The 9,502-nt window shown below is 36.1% G+C and overlaps 1 long non-coding RNA gene across 1 annotated transcript; it reads right to left on the bottom strand.

Annotated features, from left to right (window-relative positions):
- Positions 1 to 6,451: 6,451 nt before the first annotated feature.
- Positions 6,452 to 9,495, bottom strand: LOC113027894 (uncharacterized). Its single transcript, XR_003273161.1, has 7 exons — positions 9,453 to 9,495; positions 9,262 to 9,308; positions 8,908 to 8,952; positions 8,038 to 8,067; positions 7,193 to 7,261; positions 6,938 to 7,012; positions 6,452 to 6,581 (listed from the first exon to the last, which is right to left on the bottom strand). It is a non-coding gene; the product is annotated as an uncharacterized LOC113027894 (long non-coding RNA).
- Between the last annotated feature and the right edge of the window lie 7 nt (positions 9,496 to 9,502).

Genomic DNA, 9,502 nt, shown 5'->3' with positions numbered 1-9,502 from the left:
GTGAAAACACTGGCGATTGCATCAGCGTTTTTTTTAAAAGCCGAAAAATGCGCCGTCATTTGATAGCTTGCTGCGAAGAACCTCAACACCCGAGCACATTACTGCGGGTGGGTTTCGCCTGCTTCAGACCGCGGAGTTTAGCAACATCCCCAAAGGAACCCGGAGAGGAGAGTCCTGTGCCCTAGCCCTGCAGTGTATGCAGAAATTGATGAGCGGATGAATGACGGCAGCAGCACCACCATGTCTGATTGTTGGGATAATCGTTCTTTTGGGACTTAACAGCTTTAGCTTCAACACTGAAATTGACATTCATAACAACTTCCAACAACGTTCCAACTTTGGTCTTGTATTGTGTACGGCATGTTAAAAAATTTTCTTAAAAGAAAGACTTAAAGCAGAAAAGAAACAAATGAAGTGTGAAAACTTGGACCAAACACGGTTTAAGTGAAATTGGTTTGGAAAAGTAAACAAAGTAAAGTAAAGTGCTAGTTTTTTATTTACAGGCTGTCATCTTTACTTTGCTTCAGCTCTCCTATGAAACCTAGAACTGGGCCTGTACCTTTATACATTCTTTGTTTTACCAGTGACACAAGTGCTGCAATTACACAGTTTAACTTACTGGAGACCTCTAAAGGTGTTGGATGAAAAAAAAAGTTATAATTGGAGACAGTTTTAAAGGAACTACGAACAGCTCTCATGAATCAAAATGATTATTTTGACAGGTAAATTTCAGACTAATTTTCCACTGCTGACAGGTTGGTTGACATTGTATCAACCTATATATGAATCACCATTGTGGCACATTAGGAACAAGAAGAGAAGCCCTTTGATTCGCAGAAACACTGCTTACCCACTTTTCACAGTCTGTGTACGTGATTATCATGCCCTCAGTAGAATAAAGTTTTCAATGTGACTTTTAACAACAAAGCTTATAGAGACTTTGTTGATATTTGTTAAAATACTGTGAAACAGCTTTCCAATAGACGACTACATAGGTGCCCCATTAACGTGAGTGGCTTGTGACGCATGCCTTCACAGCTGTGCGCCCAAAGACAATACAAGGACAACACCTTTTGAACGCCACTTCCTTTCATTTAAAATGGATACAACATGTAGTTCTGGTTCCAGCTGCTTAAATTAACTGTGCTGATACACCTCGTTGTAGAGAACATATCCAAAGACTGTTGTGCTTCCCAAGTTTTATTCCCAGAATAAATTAACCTTCCTGTGTAAATCCAGTGACTGAAGGGTTTACTAAACAGGGCAAAATAGGGTGTGAGCGCAATTGATCTAATAGTGTTCATAGGTGTGGGTAATTTACAGGGTATTTACTCTGTTTCCTTAATCCAGGTGCAGTCCAGTTGAATATGGAGTACAAAAAATAAGACTTGTTTGGGGGGGCATTAAATATCGGACAATTAGCAATAAACTCAGTGTAACAAAATGTTAGTAAATCTCTTTGTGGCTCCATTTAAAACCTCTCCTCCATATATTTTGGCCCCATTGAGAAAATGAATGAATGAATCTCCCACCGGAAAATCTTGTCATTGCATCAAACTCCTCTGGATATGAATTTTGCGTTTTTTGGAGTTAGTTTTTATCCACCTCATTATTTATGCAAATTTGAAAAAGAAAAAAGTGAGTAGACTAAAGCTGACATTAGCTTAGGTCTGGTAAACTGAACGTTTCAGCTAAAATTCACGTGTTCCTCACAGATATGCCCCAAGACTTGGAAGTTTTTGTCACAACGGGACACGCCGGTATATTTATGGAAACGGAATCCAAATGCAGACACGGGAGAACAAACTAAGGTTTAACAAAGAGCCCAAAAAACCCAAACATGAAACACAAAACAGGCCAAGGTGAATAGGAGCGGGAACTAAACTAAAACCTAAACTGGGAAAAACTAAGACACATAAACATGAACATGGAACTGAACAGGAAATTAGTAGTAGTACTTCTCCCCTCTGTGTTTCTGCATGGAACTACATTTATGACATTACACCTCGACAGACTGTCTACACACTATTTTTTTATTTGCTGTTTTTTTGTTGTTCCCACCTAAGAGGGGCTTATGTCCATTTGGCCAGGAGTGGAACACATTTTTCTAGCGTGACCTGCTCTTTTGAAATATTAATTTAATATTCAGTTTTATCGAATATTTATTTCAATAATTTATATTTTAGATTTCTAAATAAAATATGGGTGCATTATGGAGACAGTGCCGTGCAGTTTCACTAATTGCCTTGCGCATTAATGCCCACTGGTATAAATTAGCTGCAAACCTGAGTGGCACTGCTGTATCAGCTCCATTATCACATACAATGCCGAGACCAAGAGCTATTTGGTCTTGTTGGAAAAAGCATGATGTCCAGCATTTCTCTGTCCAAAACATGCTAAATTACTCAATATCAAAATTCGGTTCAAAGCCAGATGATTATTTTGATTTAATCCTTATGTAGCTTGAAGAAACGTCTTCAGATTTATATTGGGCCTACATTTTTCTCTATTGGTCAAATTGCCAGCGTGGAAGATTAGAGGAAGTTTGATTTTGCCTTTTTAAAGCTGATTTATTTGAATGAATGAGAGACCATCTTTTCATTATGTATCCATTCTTAATACATCCATCCACTGCTACTTGTATGCCGTACTCCAATCCCGCTGGAGTGCAGGCAGTCCCACAGCTAGGCAAACACCAGGTTACACACTCAGAAAAAACTTTTGCATCATAGTGCATTTTGACACGTCAGGATCAAAAAATGTCATTAACACTGATTGTGTTACATCAGAAACATTATTTGAGTCATTAACAATTTCACAATTTCTAAAACTCTAAATATAGCATATATTGAACTCATTTGTACCCCGAGAAGCTTAAGGAATAGACAAAATTGCAAGGAAAGTATTAAACACCAGCAGCAACAGCAACTCAGAGTCTGCACCAAGTTGGGATCCTAATGGGAATGAAAATGAAAACCAAGCAATGCCAATAACTGCAGTTCCTGGATTTGCCAGTTGAAGCCAAAGGGGAGCCAGTCCCCAACAACAACAACAACAACAACAAAGTTTAAATCCCAACTGAACAACTTTTAAAAGCACATTTACAACTTGGTAACACCCGTTTCTCTTTAAATACACATCAACACACATCCTTAAAATCGAATTTACTACAGCAGCAGTTGTTTATCATGTAGACAACCTGAGACATACAGTAGGTTGTTTTTCTAATATTAAAATATCTCACTGATTAAATGCATAGTTAAACTTTTTACACAGACAGAAATTGGAGTTTCATTCGCCAGGCTCACTTAAGATCAAAACCACTGTATGTGGCTCATGATATAAAATAGTTTAACATGCCTGGCCTAGACAATCGACAGAACAGCAAAATCAAGCTCTCTGTAATTTAATGCTGTGATTGGAAAACTTGCATTAGTTGAAAATATACAAGTGATTTACCTGTAGTCCAACCAGTTGAAAACAGAAAGGCACCCTGCTAACTTGAAAATCTTTTCTTGCAAAGACCCCATTTGAAGAGAGCGCCTGTCAGAGAGACTTCATCATCCTCTAATTGCCTGATTTAGTTTCTGTGGTGAATTATTACAGGTGTTATGTAAATTTAGCAGCCCTTCCACTCTGTCATGGCTGTGAGCACAGAGTCTTTCTATGTTAATTTAAGATGATTCGTTGTTCACAGGAGTGTAACCAGGGGACAGTGTGAAGAAAATGCTGTTGGCAAGGGAAGTGTGCATGAAAAACTTTCAAAGCAACAACAAGGTGTTTACATCCAGAGCTTGAAAGCGTTTCCATTTCCTACAATCTCCCAGTGGATTAAATCTCTTATCCTGGAAATCATGCTATTGTCTTTGGTTTCTGTTGGGTAAACAGAGGATGTGAACAGCTATCTGTTCATAACTTGACCACACGGTTAAACTGCAGTCAATTTACTTACTGATAATACCTTAAAGTGGCATTGAATTCAGTTATCTGGTTAAGGGAAAAGGAAAGGAAGAAAGACAAAATATTCAGCTCCGGAAATCTTTCAGTTTAAAGCAAACGTGATAGCATCTCAGCAAGGGGGCGTCTCGTGGTTGACCCGGTCAGTTTGTCTAACAAAGAAAACTGCAGGATCTGTGTTGTGTTTTATTGCTCTGCTTCAGTGTGGTCTGTTAAACCTCATCCCTACATTAATTACCTTTCTCTGACCTTTGCGTTTTCAGCAACTCTACAGACTGTCATACAATAAACACTCGAGATTTTAGACTCTAATTCTTCTGAAAAATGTGAAATCTGGAACAGCTTAGTAATGTTGCTTAGGTGTGATAACTGCTCTCTTTTGCATGTGCAAAGGTTGTATCTGTGTGATAGTGTTGAGTTGGCAGTAGACCTGAGATGCTCCGGAACGAATAATTGCTGAGGAAACATGCATACAGAGTTAAACAGATGGTTGCCTTGTCTATTTGGCCCTAAATCAGTGGGAAATGGTAAGACTGCTGCTGCAATCTAATATTTCTAACTGCTAACCTGCGGTAGTGAAAAAGTGAGTGACAGATGCACAGGCATCTCATCAGTAATGCTCTCACATTCACAACAACAAAGTCTAGACATTTAGAAACCTTGGAAGAATTTTCCTTTCCTTTTTTTTTTTTTTTGCCTGTCCCGTTTGGCTCTTTTGCCATCAGAATTATTGTCTAAAGACAAAGAAAGATGCCCAACGGATTTACTTTACCAAATTGACCATCCCAGCCTTGCCGTAATGGTCTATTTGATTCACCTTTTATTGTTTATTTTATTTTCACTTACTGAATACGGGACAGACTTGACTGGGGGAAAGAAGGGGAGAAAGAAAGAGGGAAAGAGAACAGCTGAGAAGAGGGACGGGGGAGAAGGGCAAAAAACAAAACCAACAGAATGAGCGGGAAAAAATAATATAAATAAAATGCATATATCAATCACCTGGATCACCTGCTGAGAAAGAAAAAGAAAACAAGCAGAAGAGACAAGAGTAATAGAATAACAACATCACAATGATATATGGGAATATGACAGTAAATATTAAACATTATTATGCAGCACTAAAGATCAACAGAACACAGTGTGCTTTGAGGTAGGAGCCAAAAAGGGTGTAGTTTGTGGGTGTGATCACCCGTGTGTACACCTGTGAGCATGGACGCGCTTGTTTTTTTTTTTTTTAAAAGGTTCCTTCATGTAATGATCTGCTAGAGGGTGTGGGGGGCCACAGCCCCGTCCTCCAGGGTATGAAGCAGGTATGGAGGAGATCAAGGCTCCAGACATCCAGACATCACTGGGACACACCCACCTGGAGGGCAAAACTGGACAGGCTTTCCAGCAGTTTTCAAGGAGGACAGAGAGGACAGGCAGGCAAGTACAAGGTGCACAAGAGCTTGAACTAGCAGACAAGTACATGGAGAGATGCAACAATACTACACATGAAGTAGAATGGCAATCTGGCAATGAGGCGGAAGTCAGAGCCATGTTCTACTGCTAGTTATTGTAAGTAGTAGCGATTGCTTCCAATCACTAATACATACTTTAAAAAATAAATTATCATTTCTTTTTTTCTCACACAAGGCCTATATCCTGCTGTCCAGTCAGGTGCATGTTTCAAGATTATTACATGTCCAAATGGCTGACATGTTAATGTCACATGGTAACCGGTCATGTCTCTGAAAAACCTACAGTTAGCTAGGCTACATTAGCTAACGTACCATTAGCTAATGTACCGCAACCGGCATTTTCAACATTGTATGTTTCTGTAACTTGTCAGAATTCAGATTTATTAAAGAAGCCAAATAGCATGCTGATACTTTGTCATTAAAACAAAAGGTAGTTGGCTAGCCATGACAGCATAGCCAAACATAGGTGCACTAAAGTAAGCATTGCATCTGTAGTGCTTTTTCTTGGCATGATGTCGTTTTGCTTCTTGTGGTCTCTCTTCTTAAACTAGCTTAAACAACTCTTTCCCATATATTCATGTGTGGCTCATCAACTAACACATACACACACCTCAAATAAAACTCACTATAAGCCTTTCCTTTTACATTTTTCACCTCTCTCTAGCCTTCATTGCTAAGCTCTACTCCTAGCCTCCAGTACCCCATACGGTAAAAAAATATATTTTGAAATATATTTTGAAATATATTTCAAAATATACAAAAATTGGCCAAAAAAATATATGCTCTAAAATACATTTCAAAATATATTTATATACACACACACACTATATATATATATACATACATTTTACTATAACAAAATGCAACTGCAACAAACACTTATAAGTAACGATACTGTGAATTTGATGTGAACTGCTATTAACACAATAAAAATGTGATCACTCAAAGATGTTTACTGATCAATAACAAGCAGAGGAATACACACCCACATATATATATATATATATATATATGATATATATATGTGGGTGTGTACGAACATAAAACATATTTAAAATGTAACTTTTTTTTTCTTTTCCAACAGTCTGAGTTCCCCCAGCTTTGAATTGACTGCAATCCCCAAAGCCCCTCTGGATACATTGGGGAACCTCTTCCTTACCGCCACTGTAACAAACAAAAGTCACAGTTCTAGTACTTTTATCAGAGTTAAAATAAAAACATGATTTAAATTAGCTAGCTTCATTTAGCAAACAGATATTTCCGTTTATAGAGATCAAGATATATTTTCCACATAATTTTACCTTTTTTTCCCCCTCGATGGAAAGTCTATCCAGTTCACATTACAGTAATACTAACACCCCTTTTGGTCATCTATCCTTACTCTCCATCATTCAATCTGTTGACCTTCTTTGTCTGAGTCCAACCACTTCAATGCTTCATCACCTATCTGTGCAATTTTTATTGTTGCAAAGTGAGTTACTTGTGCAGTATGCAATTTTAGATACACAGTCTTCACTTACTATATATGGCTGTCATGGTTTCTTTATCAAGGGCAGTTCTTCGCTCTGCGCCGATGTCTGTTTTGCTGTGTCCTCCTATAAAAAGCATTAACATTTGAGTGTCTGGCTAGTTAAATTTCCAAAAATCTGATCTTTGTTCATCTAAACATTTGAACTACAATATTATGCTTTTTGGTAAAGAAACTGGTGACAGAGAAGTAGGCTTTTTAAAGTACTATTAGCTAACCATTTGAACTGACTTTCAAAGCTGATTACCTTTTAAATTGCTGTGGATCAAAACCTCCAGTGGGAAGGCGGCCATTAGAAGAACACGCACCATTGAACCTGAAAATAACAAAACAAACAAAAAACAGAACAATATATAGATACTGTTTATATAGGGTAATAAATCTCTTCTGAAGCAATATAGTTCATTTTGGGTGAAAAAACAAAACATTCCTCTAAAATATATATACTGACATCAGCAATCAAACATCATGATTGTAATTATTTCCTTTTTAGTACATCTACTGCTGTTTGCATGTGTCAAGCACTACGACTGTATCTATGCATATAAATTCACCATATATATCCAGCAAAAATGTTTTGTTATAGTCAAAAGAACAAACAAAGGCATTCAATCAGAGGTGAGAAATTAATTGGGAATATGAATTATAGGTGAACTATTCTTTACCTACTAGCAATCAAATTCAAATTCAAATTCAAATTCAAATTTTATTTGTCACGTACACAGTCATACACAGTACGATATGTAGTGAAATGCTTGGACAACTGCTCGTGACCTAAAGAGAACAAAAAAGGAAAAGGCTATGAATAAGATAGGAAATAAATATGAAAAATTAAAAAGGGTAAATTTAACTAGGAAGGAATAAAATATAAATTAAGGTTAAAAATGAAAATAACTGTACAACACAATTAGAATGAAGGGTAAATTTAACTGGGAAGGAATAAAATATAAATTAAGGTTAAAAATGAAATAACTGTACAACACAAATTAGAAGCTTCTTTAACCAAGAAGCTTGAAATATTTGAATGTAAAAAAAATAAATAAAATAAATAATAATAAAAATAACATGATGTAATTAAAATGCACAACTTACATTAAGGAAATCTGCATTTGTATCCACAGGCTAAAAGTAAAACAGTAAATGTGTTAGTGATAGTACAGGTATTTAAAAAAAAAAAAAAAAAGAGGCAGTAACTGTGACGCTTCTAGTGGGATGCTAAATGCAGAGATTTATATTTACAGTATAATACTGCATGTACGGAACTGTGTTGTGAACTGTAACTGAATATTAGAGAATCTCAGAGAAATTAAATGTATTTATTTTTTGAATTTATCAATCATAAAACCGTCTGTTTTGAAGGCCTGTTACGATAGCGACTTTTTGTTGGTTGGTATATTGCCCCATAAACAATTGCGACAAGTTATGTCATGTCATTTTAAGACCATTTTATGTCTTTGAATGTATAATCATAATATAACACCATAATAATGCAAGATCTACACTTTCAATTGACAAACCAACATCTTAATTCTTAAAGATATTTAGATCAATTTGAATTATTAGAAACAAAATATTAGATACCTTAAAACTTGAATAAATAGTAAATTTTCTAACAAATAGAAAACAATGTTATTTAATGTTATTGTTATGTTATCATTATATTTTATTTTTGTAAATATAATGGCGGATAAATTACATCATCAACAATTATTGAGGTCATGTACATGTATTGTGTGTTAAGTCGATATATCGATTATTGTGATAGGCCTACTGTTTTGGTATCATAACGAGCTTGTCAAACATGCATGACCACTAAACAATGTCTAAGCAGTAGTATTGGTCTGAATGACAACAAACATAACTAGTGTTTTGGAAAATCTGTTAGAAAACAGTTATTTCAATAATTATGATTAGCATGTGACACAGACACCGCAATAAAAACTACAAACAACAAATACTTACTTTAGGAGGATGGGGGAGGGCAGCATGAGGTTGAGACTTTGACATCTGTAAAAAACAAATTCATGTATTACAACAAGTCACTTAAAAATACATTAATGTGGCAGACTGTTCCCTGTTCAGATGCAGTGTATAAGTACAATCAGGCTGTCACAACAATGGGGTGGGGCCAGTGGCTGCAACCCTAGGTACAATGTGCAGGTATATATAATTACATATAATATATGTGAATAAAGCAAGAATCTGTTTAGGTTAGTCACTGTGCTGACTGATGCTTGCTAGGTTTATATGATTGCAAACTGCACAAAAACAACAACAGCAACAACATTAATGACAATGACAAACAAAATTACTTACATTTATGTAAATCTCACATTAGGAAGATCTGCATTCGATTTCATGGGCTGAAATAAATAGGCAGAACATTACTGCTAAAAAAATAAAAAACAAAAACTCTAAAAAGCCTAAAAATGACTTAAAAAGCAAGGAAATGTGGAACATTGTAATTAGCGAACATTAATAAAGCATAACTGTTCTTTGTTTCTAACCTTGGTAAGTACTCTGTAGCCAGAAGGAGAGGTAGGATTTCTGTGAAAGC

Source organism: Astatotilapia calliptera, chromosome 8 (genome assembly GCF_900246225.1).
Source record: "Astatotilapia calliptera chromosome 8, fAstCal1.2, whole genome shotgun sequence".
NCBI lineage: Eukaryota > Metazoa > Chordata > Actinopteri > Cichliformes > Cichlidae > Astatotilapia > Astatotilapia calliptera.
Note: the sequence above shows the minus strand (reverse complement) of the source record. Positions and strands in the feature narration are given on the sequence as shown.